The sequence below is a fragment of the Cyclopterus lumpus genome, chromosome 25, assembly GCF_009769545.1.
Source record: "Cyclopterus lumpus isolate fCycLum1 chromosome 25, fCycLum1.pri, whole genome shotgun sequence".
Classification (NCBI taxonomy): Eukaryota; Metazoa; Chordata; class Actinopteri; order Perciformes; family Cyclopteridae; genus Cyclopterus; species Cyclopterus lumpus.
Window position 1 is genome coordinate 7,204,324 of NC_046990.1, and position 15,954 is coordinate 7,220,277.

A 15,954-nucleotide genomic window follows, 5' to 3' on the forward strand; every position below is an offset into this window, starting at 1 on the left:
CCAGCATCCTGTCAAAAGTCCTGTTGGACAGATTAAATGAGTTTATTCACTCCTCGGATAACCAGTTTGGCTTCAAAGGGGCCATTGAAAATACACCTGCCACCTGCTCCACTCTTTATAACGCAAAAAGACCATAGAAGTTGCATGTTTGCATCATTGTACACATGAAAGAAAGGCTCTAACATGTACAGCTAATCCCTCAATAACTCAACAGGTAGCAGCTCTGAGAAGACAACTGTAAGACAACTTTTACAAGACAGACAGATGACGGCCATTGTGTGTGATGAATGGAGACACTGGCAGTTTGATATGTCATAAGCAGTGAAAAACAATCACACATGTGCCTCTTGGTGTCAAAGCAGCCGCCTATCAATCAATCTCTGTCAGCGAGTTCATCGGCTCCCGCTGCGTCCCAGCTTAAAGTTGAGAACATTTGCAGTTGGAAGCCTTTGTAACGACGGAGCGCAATTCTTCAACGGCCCGGCGTTCATAATCATCACTCAGCAGCTGAAGACGAGCATATGTTATGGCAACAAATTAGACATTCAAAAAGAACAACAGACATTTAGCACCTCGTCAAACAGAGCGGCCCTGTCTGCACCGGCTCCTGCTGCGTGGCGCTACTGTTCTCAAGCTGCTCCGAGGCTCTGCTTTATGTATACTGCACACACACACACACACACACGCACACACACACACACACACACACATGCAGGAAAACACATTCTAAATAGCCAAATGTGCACACTCGAATGCGGTAGCACACAGACACACACACACACACAAACAAATACAAATACTCCCACACACTCACACACACGCACACACAAACGCACGCACACACACACTCACACACTCACACACACGCACACACATGCAGGAAAACACATTCTAAATATCCAAATGTGCACACTCGAATGCGGTAGCACACACACACACACACACACACACAGACAAATACAAACACTCCCATACACACACTGGTCTCCAACAGTGGTGATAGTCTACCAACAATTAGTGACATCTGGCAGGGATGCTGCCTTGTGTCTATGTGTGTCTATGTGTGTCCGTGTTTGTGTGTGTGTGTGTGTGTGCGTGTGTGTGTGTTTGTGTACACGTGTGTCCATCTGTGTGTATGCGTGTGTATATAAGTGTGTAAGTGTGTGTAGGTGTGTGCGTGTGTTTGTGTGCATCTGTATCCATGTGTGTGTGCGTGTGTGTGCGTGTCTGTGTGCTGGTGTGCATGTGTGTGCGTGTGTGTGTGTGTGTTTTTTTCTGTGTGTTTGTGTGTGTGTGTGTGTGTGTGTGTGTGTGTAGGTGGGTGAGTGGGTAGGTGTGTGCTGGGTTATGTTGTGCCAACATCTGGAGTCTAGACTAAATGACTGAGCTTGTGGGCAATAGTCCGTCTCCCTCTCACCTCCTCTGTTGACTTAGGCGCTGCTGAGCTTTCCCGTGTGCGCGTGTGTCTGTGTGTGTGTGTGTGTGTGTGTGTGTATGTATGTGTTTGTACTCCTATCTTTGTGAGGACTAGTTAGTTTTTAGTCTAGTTCAGAGTCGAGACATTTTTAGAAAGTGAGGACATTTTGGCCGGTCCTCACTTCTTCTTCAAAGGCCCGTTTGAGGGTTCAGACTTAAGTTAAGTTTAAGTTATAATTAGGTTTTAGACAAAGTGTGGGCCACACATTGGAACCATATTTGGTGGACATTTCTAAATGTCTGAATATGGTGCCATTTGGCCGAGTGATGGTACTGTAGCAGTGTCATCGAACTATAAAGCAATGAATCTCTGTCAGTGGGTACATCCCAAGTCTCTTAATTGTCGTTTCCTCGCTCCTCGCTTGAAACGCTTGAAGTTATTTTAGCGCCGCCATATAGACGGCCGTCCCAAAGCTCTTATTCTGCTCTGAGGAGCGAGGGTTGAGGAGGGATTAACACAATTAAATCAACTGAAAACATTACACACTCATTTTGATCAATATTTTAAGTGGACACATTTTTCGAACGTTCGCTAAGAACGGTCCGGGAAACAATTCCGTTCCACTGATCATGTGTTCAAACACAAACTCTGTGATACGTCTCTCCAGATGTTAAAGCCGAGTGACAGCTGATCCAGCTGTGATCAGCTGATCCAGATGTGATCAGCTGATCCAATCGCAGTCATCAGAAACAGACGTGACGGTTCAGAGGAAAACACGTCTCATTTCTCTTAAAACACATTTCCTTGTTTCCTCTCTCCTCGCATGGTTTCCTCGCGGAAAAGACGCAATTGAGGGAAACAGGAATGCAATTAAGAGGACTTGAGATGCACCCTGTGTGTTCTTAGCATACCTGAAGAATGTTTCATTCCATCTACTTGACAATTGGTGGGTATATTGCTATAGATGCAAGGACACGCAAGGACATGCAAGGACACGTAAGGACACGCAAGGACATGGGGCACGTTCAATATTAATTCAACTTTAATAAACATGCAATAGCAACCTAGATGCCTCAAAATCATACACAATAGTAAAAGTGTTCCATGCATGTGGTTAACCTGTAGTCTGCTGGTTAGGGAAAGTTTGTGTTTTTAGGTTTTAGTTTAATAATAAACAAAGACTGTTGAAGCCAGTACACTGATTTTTGTGTTTTATCTATACCATATTCCATCCATGTGAGTCCATTATAATCATGCTACGGCCTATATATCAAATGATGCTGATCATGTTGACATGTTGCTGAAATGATTATGATGACGATGATGCAATGATGATGTCAGGGGGGCGTTAACTCTATATGTAGACGTCACCTGAGTGCAGCCAGGTGTGTGTTTGCCAGGAGAGCGGAAGGGCAACCGCTTGACAAAGCAAGGTTTTTCTGTTTAATATGAGTTTCATTTATATTTCTGTTGCTGTTATGCAATAAAAGAAAGTATTGAAGTGACACTACGAGAGAATGCACGTTGATTTACTGACCGCTCCTACAACCACAATATTTCCCATGAACCAGATGCTGTGCCTAAAGACAGCCAAAGAAACATTTATTTAGCTGCAACAATAAGATGTTGTAGGGAAAACAAATGAAATATATTTACTGCAAACATTTTGCTGTTATATTTAGTGTAAACATTTAGCAATTTTGCAATGAAGAGGAGAAGGCGTGCTTGTCACAGAGGATGGAGCATATACTGGTGCCGTATGTCACTCTGCAGATAATTGTACCAATGTCTGAGAGAATAAAAATAAGGATGCAACTGGTATGAAGTAATAAATAACCTCCCCTAAATGTCCTAAATTGATGGATTTAATTCAAGGAGTGAACATGTTGAAAGTGTGTACTGAGCTAGCCCCTGTGTACTGATTGGGAAGTAATGGAGAGGAAGATGTCTCAGCCTCTATGGTCTCTCTGTCCCTGTCTTCCAGTCAAGCACTTGAGTTAATTAAGTCTGTAATTACGCAGCGTTGTGTTTGTTTACTCCTCCAAATACCAGAATTAGACAAGTCATTTCAGGGGTGCTCTCTGAAATGTCATGTAATGAGCAGGGCAGCTGACATTTGAGCATTCAAAGGTTTTGTCTTTGCTTGAATCTGACAGCTTAAGTTGTTGTTGTCTCTTAGTTTTGACTATAAATGGAAATATATGGTTTTTTTTGTCTGTTTAAGTGTCTTCGTGGTGGTATTCTCACAGTGATCTATGTCGTCTTGAAATTACTGGAGTGGAATGGTGAGATGCGTCGTTCCAAATCCAGTCAGCGGTGTCTGAAATGAGGATGATTTAGAAAGTGTTGTGAAATGCATCATTATCCCAAGTTTCATCAAAATCCAATCAGCGGAGACTTGGATTCATATCTGACACATTTGACAAATAGAAAAGGGCCTCATGGGGGGGGGTGTTTGCTCATTTGTTCCTCTGTTTCTCCTTTTTACATTTGTTTTAGGGGGGTGGGGGTATTGCCAGTCAATCATTAGTCTTTCCTGTCATTGGGGTGTCACTGCGGGGGCCAAAAGATGTTCAATTCTTCCAGAGTTGACATTAAAGCGTTAGACTGAAATGTGTGCACAAGCCCCAAGTGTGTAGAAAAGTGAGCAGAAAACGGCGCATGGCTCCAACAATCTGAACTCCAATGTGTTTCAACTCTCCTGTTTCTACAAAAGCACCGTGTTTCTCTCTATTTCCATGGGAACAATTTGCACTTGACAGAGAGCAAAGGCGCCGCGAGTGGAGGAGGGCAGCGAGGGAGGCGGCGTGCTGGCAGGCAGCAGGTGATGTGTCTGCCTCCTGAATGCCTCCACATGCTCTGTGTCCGTGGATTTATGGCCGTGCCACCGTTGGCCCACCAGGCCGCAAGGGGGTCAGAGGGCACCACGGTGGCCTGTACAGCCGGCCAGCTGGTCCTGCTTGGCCCTGCCACCCACCAGCTGTAAAGGGAGAGCTACGCACACAGGCTTCCGCACACTCACCGTCATGTACACAGATAGCCAACACAGATGCCCATGCAGGACACACACGTCGGCATTGATACATCCTTGAGCGAGTTAGAAAATGACGAGCAGTGGGGGTTTGGGGGGGGGGGGGAGGCTGGTAGCAGACGCACTTAACGCACAAGACTATAGAGACAGGACCTCACACTCCGCATAATACAATTGATTCCTTATTTGATTCATTAATTAGCAACACAATTGTTATTTTCCACTCGCATGCTGCACTGCAGTGTTTCTGACTCGAGTCCTATTTCTATACTTAAGAAGTAGCAAAGTGGAATGAGTTATTTCAGGAGGACAATAAGTCTGTGTTCTGCACAGACAATGTGAGTTGAATGGCAGCTGGAGCACTTCAAGACCTGGATGGACATGAAACTCTCCTGGTGAAACCATCAGTACAGACAATGAAGAACTGCATTGGTTCTTTGATAAGAATGTGAAAAAGGGCTGCATCAATAAAAACATCAGTGAAGACGTCAACCCCAACTCACAAGAAGAATGTTGATAAGAAACATGGAATTGAGCTTGATGCCGCCTGGTTACTGGTGTTTCTGTTCATGTCACAGCCCGGGCGCCAGATAACATGTTGCCATTGTAGGTTCCTGCAAACCACGGGTATGTTGAATGATGACGTTTGGGATTGTCGGTTATTAAAAGTCCACTAAGGGCAGGTGGATGGGTCAAACAAACACGGGACTTTCACCTAGGAGAGCGCTGTTTGTGTCCAGTTCTTTATGCTTGTTACTTAACGTTATATGTTACGTGTTAGAGCTGTAGTCAATGACATCTTGCTTTAAGGGTGAATGTTAGAAAGGTGACACCGGAGTATTGTGGAGTCAATTGTGGTGTAACACACACACACACACAGAAATGATGATGTGTATGATGTCAGGGATAATAAATGAGTCTCCAGTGATCAATCCACTCAGATACTGTGTGTGTGTGTTTTTTTTTTAACATCTGTATGATGCTGTATATACGAGCCCCCACACAGGTCAGTGTCTTAACCCTGGCATAATAAACAGCGGCTGTGCGTATCCACTTTACAGCACGACACCCTCTATTCACAGCGCTGTCATCCTGCAGACAGTTATCGCCTCCCATAGCGTTCTGCTGACAGACATTTTAAATTAGACTAATAAATTGCCTCGCGCTCCGCCTCATGCTTTCTAAAAGAGCCCCCGTTACCCAGAGATAAATTAGCATGCAGGTATAAAGACGGTATTCTGCACAAAAGGCCGCGTCGTTGTCGTTTTACATGCCGAAGCCCAAATATCCGAATGGAGCCGCGAGGAAGGTCCTACGAACGGAGAGCGGCGCTGATAAGGACAAGAAGGCTTGTTCGTGTATTAACGAGGCGTGGGCGCAGAGGCAGTAGTCATTACAGTACAACGCATCCTGCGCTGATACCATGTGTTTCAAAGTCAGTAAGAATGTGAGAGGATGTGATCAGAAGCTGCTGGCTGACTTCCAGTGAAAGCGGCGGGTTTTGAAGTGTCTCTCTGCAGAGCAGGTCCCGTTGTCGCAGGCTCTTCTCGTCTTTGTCGGGCGGCTCGTACGGTAGCATTCTTTCAAGCCTTAATGTCCTTCCCGCAGATGAATTGAGCCGCACTTAAAGCGGTGAGTGGATGGGAAATTAAGCTCCTACACAAAGCGTGGGGGCCGCGTCGCCAAGAGCGCGCGACGAAAGCGGTTGTATTTCAAGCCGTATAATGTTTCTCAGAAGTGAGGCGACGCTGAACGGAGAAAGTGAGGAGAAGAGAGGGAAAAGGAAGGAATAAAAGAAGCTGTATAGCCGGACAGATAATTGACACTCTGGGGGGGGGGAAAAAAGCCTGCAATTCTCCTCTTCCTCTCGCCGGCTGATGCCGTGCTGTTGCCGAACTTATTGTGCCCATTGTGAGTCCACAAAGCAGGGAGGAATGTTTGGCCGGCTCTCTGGGAAACGCCACTTCAGGGCCCACAGCTGTCACAGCCCGGGGACTTGAATTCTGCCACAGAGAGGTTCAATGGCGAAGGAGCTGGCAGGCCCGGGATATGCTTCTTTAACTTAAGGGTGGCAAGCTGCGAGAGGACTTGATGTGAAACCAAAAAACTGGCTGCTCTGATATTCAGTGAACTCCCGGCTCCTCTTGCTCACCTCGGTCGCAAGCCGTCGCCGGCATTCTCTCCGATGGCTCTGAAAACTCTTTAAAACGTCTCCTCTTCCTCTTTTCAAAAGCTCCGTCTCTTTCTGTATTGGAACTAAACTTGAATAAACAATCGCCTTTCTGTGGCGAGAGCTTCCCATCCCGCTTCCTAAAGGAATGCTGCCTCCCGTCCTCCGCCTCACCATGGTTACGGGGAATCTGCTGGGAATCACGTTTTTTTTAGGTGAATACGGGGCACTTACTTCAGAGAGGCTCTAAAGACTGCACCAATGTGCATTTTTATAATCCTGCATGCACTCATTTGAATGCAGCCTTTGATTAAATCAGACATAGTCATGTTAGTTTTTCTTTTTCAAGGCAGGCCAAATCCTGAAAAGACAACATGCAGGTGCAGAGTTGATCTGCCATCAGTTCACTGACATCACTGCCAACACGGAAAATGGATTAAAGCCACTTTTCAAAATCAGCTTTTGATTTAAGTGACAAGATTTCCAACACATTTGTTGGAGTGAGCTCTCACTATTAGTTGTAGACTATTTATTTTTAAGAAACAATGAGAATTTCTAAATGAAAGACACTCCAAGGTCAGTTTCCTTCTGCAAGGGTTAGTGGAGGTGTATTACAGATCAGAAGAAGTGGACGTAGTCATGGTGACTTCACCCGTTGGCTTGTGGACTGATGTTTTGAAGCCTCGAGTTTGGCAATTTTAATGTCGCCATCTTGTTTTTTTTCGAAATTGACCATATTTGGACTGAGGAGGAGGGACGTAGTGACACTGTATATGTCTCTGGTAGCGGCAGCGACCTGTCAATCACAGTACACTTCTATACAATGTTGAGTTGTAGTGGATTTTATATACACTTGCACATGTAGATAAGAGAGGTTATGTTTTAAATTAATACATAAAGAAAGTTATGATAATTAATTTGAGGAATATTCTGAGGAATGTATTATAAAGCATAAGAGAGGATCACTGTTTTATTATTCTGTTTGTTGATGACAAATGTAATGATTAATTGTATGATGCATGAGAATGAATGATGTTTTATTGTTTAGACAATAGTTAAAAGGGATGTCGATTGAAACCTGAGATGTTGCTTTTATTCTGAAGGCAGGATAATAGGTTTTATTCTGAAGGGGAACTTCCTGTCCTTGACCAGAAGTGTGAGCTTTGACCCCGCCAGCTTATCGATTGGAGGCATTCTTTGAAGTGGCGAATGGAACTAACCCTCAGGTGTGAACCTCATGTCTTATTCGCTGGTCAGCGTAGCATGCTGTGTCTCTGAAAGGTATTTGCATGAATACCTCCACTAACCAATGGGAGCTTAGCTCAGCGAATGGACTGCGAATAAAACTAAGTGTGAGACGCGAATTCGGTCTCTTACGGGATGACGCCAGACAGAAAGTGTTGGCTACGGGCCGGACCATGTATGTATACAGATGACTCTTGTTTGTTATGATTAAATAATAATTATTATATATCTCTGGCTTCGGAGCTTCTTCTTCCAAGCACCAGGCAGCTCGAGATTCTCTGAACTGTTACAACAACCAGAGTCACCCCTGGTGGTCAGGAGAGATAATGCATCTTTAACACATGAAGCATATACTTCTATACAACCAGAGGAGTCACCCCCTGGTGGTCAGGAGAGAGAATGCAGCTCTAACACATGAAGCATAGACTTCTATACAACCAGAGGAGTCGCCCCCTGGTGGTCAGGAGTGAGAATGCAGTTTTAACACATGAAGCATAGACTTCTATACAACCAGAGGAGTTGCCCCCTGGTGGTCAGGAGAGATAATGCAGCTCTAACACATGAAGCATAGACTTCTATACAACCAGAGGAGTCGCCCCCTGGTGGTCCGCAGAGACAATGCAGCTTCGCTCGGCAGAGCCGGAGGTTGCCGCCTGCTTTGATCCCACATGATCACACAAGGACCCGTTTTTTGTCCAAACTTTGCCTGATGATTACAGCATCAAACTCAATAGTCCCTTATTGTCCAACAGCCTCGACAAAAACCTTCATTAAGTCATTGTGTTTGTCCACAATCGGCTCCAGAACTCGTGCGTTTTAGTTACATGTCGCAGAGCCTCTTCTCTGGTTGTGATAATGGCCAAACCCTCACGTTGCTCTGCGGTGATGTTGTGATGTTGTGTTGCACAATACGTGTGTGAGCCCAACAATGTTCTCCCGAGGGCCCTGGAGGTCTATAAAGTGCACGCACCTCAGGGATGAAGGGGGAATCGGAGGGCAATGGAAGCATCGCACTACGCTGTCTCCCTCTTTTTGTTCCTGAGTAGCCTTGGTCTGCTCTGCTCAGGAGACATCGTCTGTCTCCGCTTTATTAGCCTGGCAAGGTCGTTTCTCCACAACGCCCCTCCACCCACCAACAATTACAGCTCTGCCCGTTGTGCCCAAATGTGAGTCATAGAATTCATTATCAGGCATGAGCTCAACACGTGTTACTGAATCTTAAGGAGAAGAAAAACTATATTTTATTTCTTTAAAAAAACAAAAGGTTTTTCGATTGTTATATTTTTCATCAAGAGAATTGTAGAATTTAAAGTAATGCAATAAGATGCTAATGGTGGTGATGGGAGACGTATGAAGAACCATTGCATATGTATGTATGTATTATTGAAAAATATATCTAAACATAAAGATTAAAGTCCTGCTTTCAAAATTAAACTTAAGTAAAAAAACAGTAGTGTTGTCAACTAAATGTGCTTAAAGTATTAAACATTAAATGTCCCTTGTGACTGATTGTGTATTAGATTCTTAATGCTTGAGCATCAACATGACAACAGCGGTTTTAAAGACAAAAATTAAGACGTTTATTAATTAATACAATTATTTTTTTTCACTCAGTTGTTACAAGTCCCTCAAAACTGTACCATTGAGTACTTGAATGAATATACTTAGTTCCACCTGTGTGATGGTACATTACAATATATATTTCTTTCACTTGGATTATGTAAAAAATTATTAATGTTTTTATTTTTTAAATGCTTTATTTTTTCAATATGTCCAAGCTGCTCACGGTGCTGGAGTGAAGAAATTAAATGAAGGGAAATATAAACCACTCAAATGCAAGAATCGCACACACACTCAATATACCCCCCCTCCCCCCTCTCCTCCTCCTCCTCCCCCCTCCTCCTCCTCCTCCTCCTCCTCCTCACGACAAACACTCGCATATTTCTCTAACAAAAATGCAAATCTAATTTTGTGCACTTCCATCTCTCCTCTCTCCTTCCTTACCTCCCCTCCCTCCCTCCCTCCCTCCCTCCCTCCCCTCAGCTCTAGCTTTGCCATTAGAGCTATTTGCATCTGACTGAGAGGCCATTAGAATAATAATTAGCCTGACCCACCAGAGAGGGAAGGCCTTCGTCAGCTCTACAGCAGCCTGAAGGCACGCACACACACACACACACACGCGCGCGCGCACGCACACACACACACAGAGAGGGAGAGCGAGAGGCCAACAGACATATGTAATTCCATTAGCCAAATACATCTCGGCAATCAATCTGCACAAACAAGGTTTCTGAGTGTTTATGCATCGGTTTGTTTTCTTTCTTTTTATGTGCGTGTGCCGCAAGAAATAAAACACCAAGCGAGAAAGCTGACCGAAGCGATGCAAGAAGGTGTATAGCATGACTCACCGCATGGTTTATTTAGATGTTTTTCATGAAACTGCTGAGCTCCTAGTGCTCCATACTGGCAGCAGAACGCGCTGCTGGCAAATGGGATGAAAAATGGGTGTCACATGCTTTTAGTGGCTACGTGCTAATGTGTCCAATTTTTCAGGCTCATTATGGCATTAATGTCCAAATGCTGTGGCCTGGGTGGCCGATTATTCACACAGAAGGCCGAAAGAATCGCCACTAATTCGCTGTGTTTGAGTATCGCAGAGCCCAGAGCCCTGTTTTCACCGAATGTCATCGTGTGTCCTTGACAGACTTTGAGCTTTAACTGACTGTGTGCATTGGATGACACGGTCTGTATCCAAGAAGCCCCCCCCCCTGTATCCAGTTTCAGGTTTCCATTGGCCATTACCTTACAAATGACTCATCTCCCCGAAATACGTGAAGTGACTCCAGCACCACGGGAACAATGCCAATTGAAAGTCAGGTGTGGTCCTTCGTCAGGGTTCAACAGAGTATGTGGGAGAGGTCCATGAGGATGAGACTTTCACCTATGGTGACTGGTGTTTCCCATTTGAAATGACAAGTCGCAGTTACATAACAACCCTTAACCTAAACCATTTGTTTTACTTAAAATGATAAATAAAATGTTACATAACAAACATAGTTATTTTAACTCATGAGTGCTCCTTAACATGTTACATTACAAAAGTAGTTAAAAAGTAGATGTTTCTTTAAGAAAACAAACTACGTTTAACTGTCTCCGTGTTGGTGGCAACGTGATTTTATCACATTGCGTGCGACGCGTAATTCCGCCGCCAAGGAGTCGTTGTCCTTACACGTATATTTCTGTGAAATCCCGATGCAGCGTAATGTGAGAGGGCTTTGCTCATAATGACAAAACCAACAAGTCCATTCCGCTCCCTCACCTGAGCGTCTCCACCTGCACTTCATCCCCTCGTCAGATTACTTTGTGTTAAAGTCCTACTTTTCTGTTCAGTCCTTGTTTTTTTTTTAGTTCCACCTCATCGGCACCGAAAACTGGAATTCAAGTTGTTTCTCCAGGTTCATGTGAGCGGTCCTATCCTGCATCTGGGTCCACCTTCTCAAATAAGCACCCAACACATAAAACCCCAAAGAGTGTTTGTCCCTCCTCTCTAATCCCCACAGGAGCATTTCCTAAACTATTCCTCACACCTAAACATAACAGACACATTTTAAACATGTGGTTAGCGTTGTTAAATGGTTGGAGTTGGGTGAACATAAAATGATAATGCTACTTCATGAAATGTCACAACCTAAAAAGAACATGTATCATTTGGTTCATCTTTGTTCCAGTTATTAGCGAACCCTCAGCATTAAAGGAAAAAAGGAATGAATGGCATTAAAAAAAATGTACGATTGTAGTTGCAAAAATGCATGAAAATATGGATTAATGATCTTAATATTTTATTTCTTTGGTGGACCATGATCACTTTGCAGAGGCAACAAACATGTGTTTTTAGTTTGATAAATGATTCAGGTGTGCTTTAATCTATTGTGCGATGTCACGCTGACACACAGGACGCAGGACATACCTTAGTTACATCTCCACACACACACACACACACACACACACACACACACACACACACAGGTGTCGTGTCCTTCGGCATCCTGAGATAAAGAGGATTGCAACCCAGGACCCTCAGGGAAGCCGCCTGCCGTTGGAGGGAACCAATCAGAGCATCCCTCACAGGCCTCCTCGAGAGGAATGTGTGTGCGTGTGTGCAATGAGAGGCTCCGTCTGTCTAGCTACTGTGTATATACAGTATGCACGCATGAATCCTGGCATATGTCTTTCTGTGTGCAGGTAAGTCCGGCCTTATGCTGTCTGGCTGTGTGTGCACACAATTATGAACCGTGTGTGTGTGTGGAGTAAATGCACCGACACTTGCACGCATGTGTGTGCGCATTAAGTATGTACATGTGCAAACATCTAGTTAGTATCGTTTCCTGTGTACACATGCATGCCTGTGTGTAGCAGAGGGCTGCGTGTGTGTGTGTGTGTGTGTGTGTGTGTGTGTATGTGTGTGCGTGGTTGCTGCAGGCAGGTTGAAGATTGTCTCCCCCCCGAGGGCCTCTCTCTCCCTGCAGCATGTGGGAACCGTGGCGCGTTGCCAGGATACAAGCCCCTCGTCTGTACTGACAAGAAGACATGAAGAGCAAAGATTAATTATTTACAAGCAGACCCCTGTACGCCGCGTCTGGCTTGGCACTTCTCCTGCATTAAATGTCACTATCTATGAGGTCGGCCGTTTTATTGCTTATTCTGTTGAGGCACTGTGGAAAATCTGTTGCATCGGCCCCGAATTCTGACACACGGAATTCATCCATTATTCTGTTTTAATAAGACTGTTTTATATCACAATAACCAGCTATGACGATGCTTTTTCTTTTTTTCTTTTTTTTTTAAAAAGCCATCTCTGTACAAAAGCCCAATTCATAAACCGGTTGTGAAGCGGTCCAGATATGCTCCCTGCTCTCTCACAGCTACTTTCAGTGTGGTCACACGCTGGGATCAGCAGTGTCCTCTGGGCAGCCAGAGACACTTTATGTTGTCTATGTACGCCGCTGAATGACTGGCAGGTCCAACTCTCTGAGCATAATATTTAGCGCAACAATATTTCCAAATGGTTCATCAGTCGCAGTTTCTCCTATTGTCTACGGGAGGGAAGGAGGGAAGGAGGGAAGGAGGGAAGGAGGGAAGGAAAGGGGGATATGTAGTGAGTTGTGAGTTTATCGCTCGGATGGTTTGTTATTGTTGCAGGAGAAACAGATGAACGCATGTAGACTAAAACACACTATTCTATATCACAAGTGAAATCAGATCCATACATATATTCCAGTAATATTAAGGTGTGGTGGCTGTGACAGAGCTGGAAGTGAAGGCATCTGTGCTGCTTCAACCCCAAGCTGGTCCTTTGTTCTCATTCCCTACCACCTCTTTGTTGTGCTGCTGACTGTCTGCCTGCTTGTCTGTCTCTCTCTCTCTCTCTCTCTCTGTCTGTCTGACTCTCTCTCTCTCTCTCTGCTGTCTGTCTGTCTGTAGGCCAGGTTTTATTTGCATTCCTCCAACACATCCATATTCATGATGGAAGCGGGTCACTCCATGTGGAGATGCGTGTCTGTGTGCGTGTGTGCGTGTTTGTGTGTGTGCGTGTGCGTGTGTGTCTGTGTGTGTGTGTGTGCGTGTGCGTGCGCGTGCAGGATTTAATTGGGCCGCGGTCAGAGGGGATCCTCCACCCTGAGTCCCAGGTGGAGAGGGAGCCGGGATCCGACTGTTTGGAGCATTGTGCGTTTCCTCCATTGTTTCCTCCTCCTCCTCCTCCTCCTCCTGTACGCCGGGCGCTCCCGCGGCGGCGACACAAGACGCCTTTTCATCAGGCTGAATTCGGTCTGATCCGGCGCTAATTCTGCTCATATCCAACGAATTGATTTCAAGGACCACAGGCTGAGAAAGATGTATCTCGCTGTGTTGTTCGGAAAAGGGTGGAGGGGGCAATAAGGCACAACAGATTTCGGTATGTCAGTTATTTTATTGCAGTCCACACTGTGGGTTATTATTGGCTCATATGCTATTTGTATTTCTAAATATAATTGCGGCTACATTTTACCCTTTTTTGGAATGACATGCATACACAAAAAAACAAAGCCACCTACCCGCCCTGCGAGGGCTTGTGGCTTTGTGCAAGGTCTTTTATTATCATCAGAAATGTAATTGGACTGCTGTTGTTGGAGGACAAGAAGGAGGATAGAGAGAGGGAGAGAGAGAGAGAGAGAGAGAGAGAGAGGGATCAGGCTCTGCGATGTAAAGTAGGCTACGTGCCGAGCATGGAAGACGAGCCCACTTCTCTCCGTTCTATTTCCCCCGCCAGTCTCTGTGACTTCCTTACATGATGGGGCTATTGTGTCCCCTTAACCCTCCTGTATGTCACATGTCAGGAGACGCAATCGCTGCCGCAGCCTCCTTCAACCCCCGAAGTGGAAATGAGCATGACCACCGGGCTTGGGATTGTATGGCAGAACAAGGCTCATTACGGAGGTCAGCGGCTCGGGCTCACACTTATCATCGGTCTGGGGGACGGAGCCGGCTGTGGCTCTAAACATGCCGCTTTCAGGTCAAGGGATATGTGTCAGGTGTAGTTAATATTGATAAATGCACAGATAAATCGGCCTTTTGCCTACGACATAAAAGTAATCCTGCTATATCTTTGTAACGCTGCAGGATGTTGATGGGATGTTGATGGGGATGTAAGGGGAGGAAATCATTAGGAGGAAAAAGATGGGGGGGGGGGGTGACGAAAGGGTAGTCTGAAATATTTGGAAGAGCAGAAGAGTGTCTACTTTTATTTGTATTACATTTTTTTTATTTTGAGATAATAAAGCATGAGTAAGATGCACATATATTCAAATGAATTGCACACATTTGGTATGCTGAGAATGTAGAAATAAGATAAATCTACTCCAACACAGATCATAGCCGGCCAATCACAACCATACAAGTTCATCCAGTGAGCGTAATTAGTTTTTTGGTTTGTTGTTGCACGTTTAGACCGCACGTGAAGGCGTGTGGCATACAAAGGGACACTTGTTTGTTTATGATCCATATTGAACAAAAGGCCAGAATGTTGTTGTTGGACACGACCGCAATAAATGGAAATATGTGCCAGGTTGTTTTTTTGGCACACAGCAGGACCCAAATCATCATATTAACTTAATTTACTTATTTGACACTTTCTTGTAGAAAATCAAGAATCTATATATATTACCATATAGTGTGTATCAAATAATTTATTTCATCGAGTGACAATACGTCTGAATCCTGCTCTATGATGAATATTCATTGTCGTAAGAAGCAGTATGAAAGACTATGGAGAGATGTTCCATCCAGGTATCTCCAGCCTTCCTCTGAGGCAACACCTGTTCAGTTAGTGGCTCGTGGTTCAAAGGTAGAGCAGCTGATACGTGTGACAATTCTTCTTCCATTGGCTCTAAAGAAGTATACCATTTGAAACGCTTTACGCAACTTTAGTTTTCATATTGTGCCGGTTCAACTGTGTTTATTATTTCTGAGATCTTAGTTTTTCTGTCAGTCTTTCACCATTTGTTGCAGCGACACAATCATACCGTACAGTCCCCTTTATTATGAACTCGACTTTCTCCCAGAAACACAGCTGTGATCACCGACATGGATCCGCCCTCCAACTTCCTCTGTGACAAACAGCCATATTATGACTCCGCCTCCAGGTCGTTTCACGTGAAACGCTCGCAGTTTAAAACAATTAGCAGCTTTAGTTTGATGGGAGGAGATGAAGAGAGTCCACGAGAACTGATTATTGCGATGGGATTTTATATTGCTTTTTAAAAAACAATTAACTCCTGAGAGCTTAGTGGCTTTTCCCCCCGACAAACGGCACGTCGTTAAAGTATTGTTGAGAAACATTGTTTGGGGTGTGATGATTGGCACCCGTTCAGAGCGGCCCCGGCAGGCTCTTAGAAAAGGGTCTCGCCGAACAATCCAGCCACTCGGAGACAGAAGCCTGAGTTGGCATTTCTCTGGCCATTCCTCCATCCTTATCTGGGCTCCAGCGCTCACACTTATGGGTGTCGCCGTCTGACACGCAGTGCACGTGACATTCGGCGTGCTGTGCTGTACCGT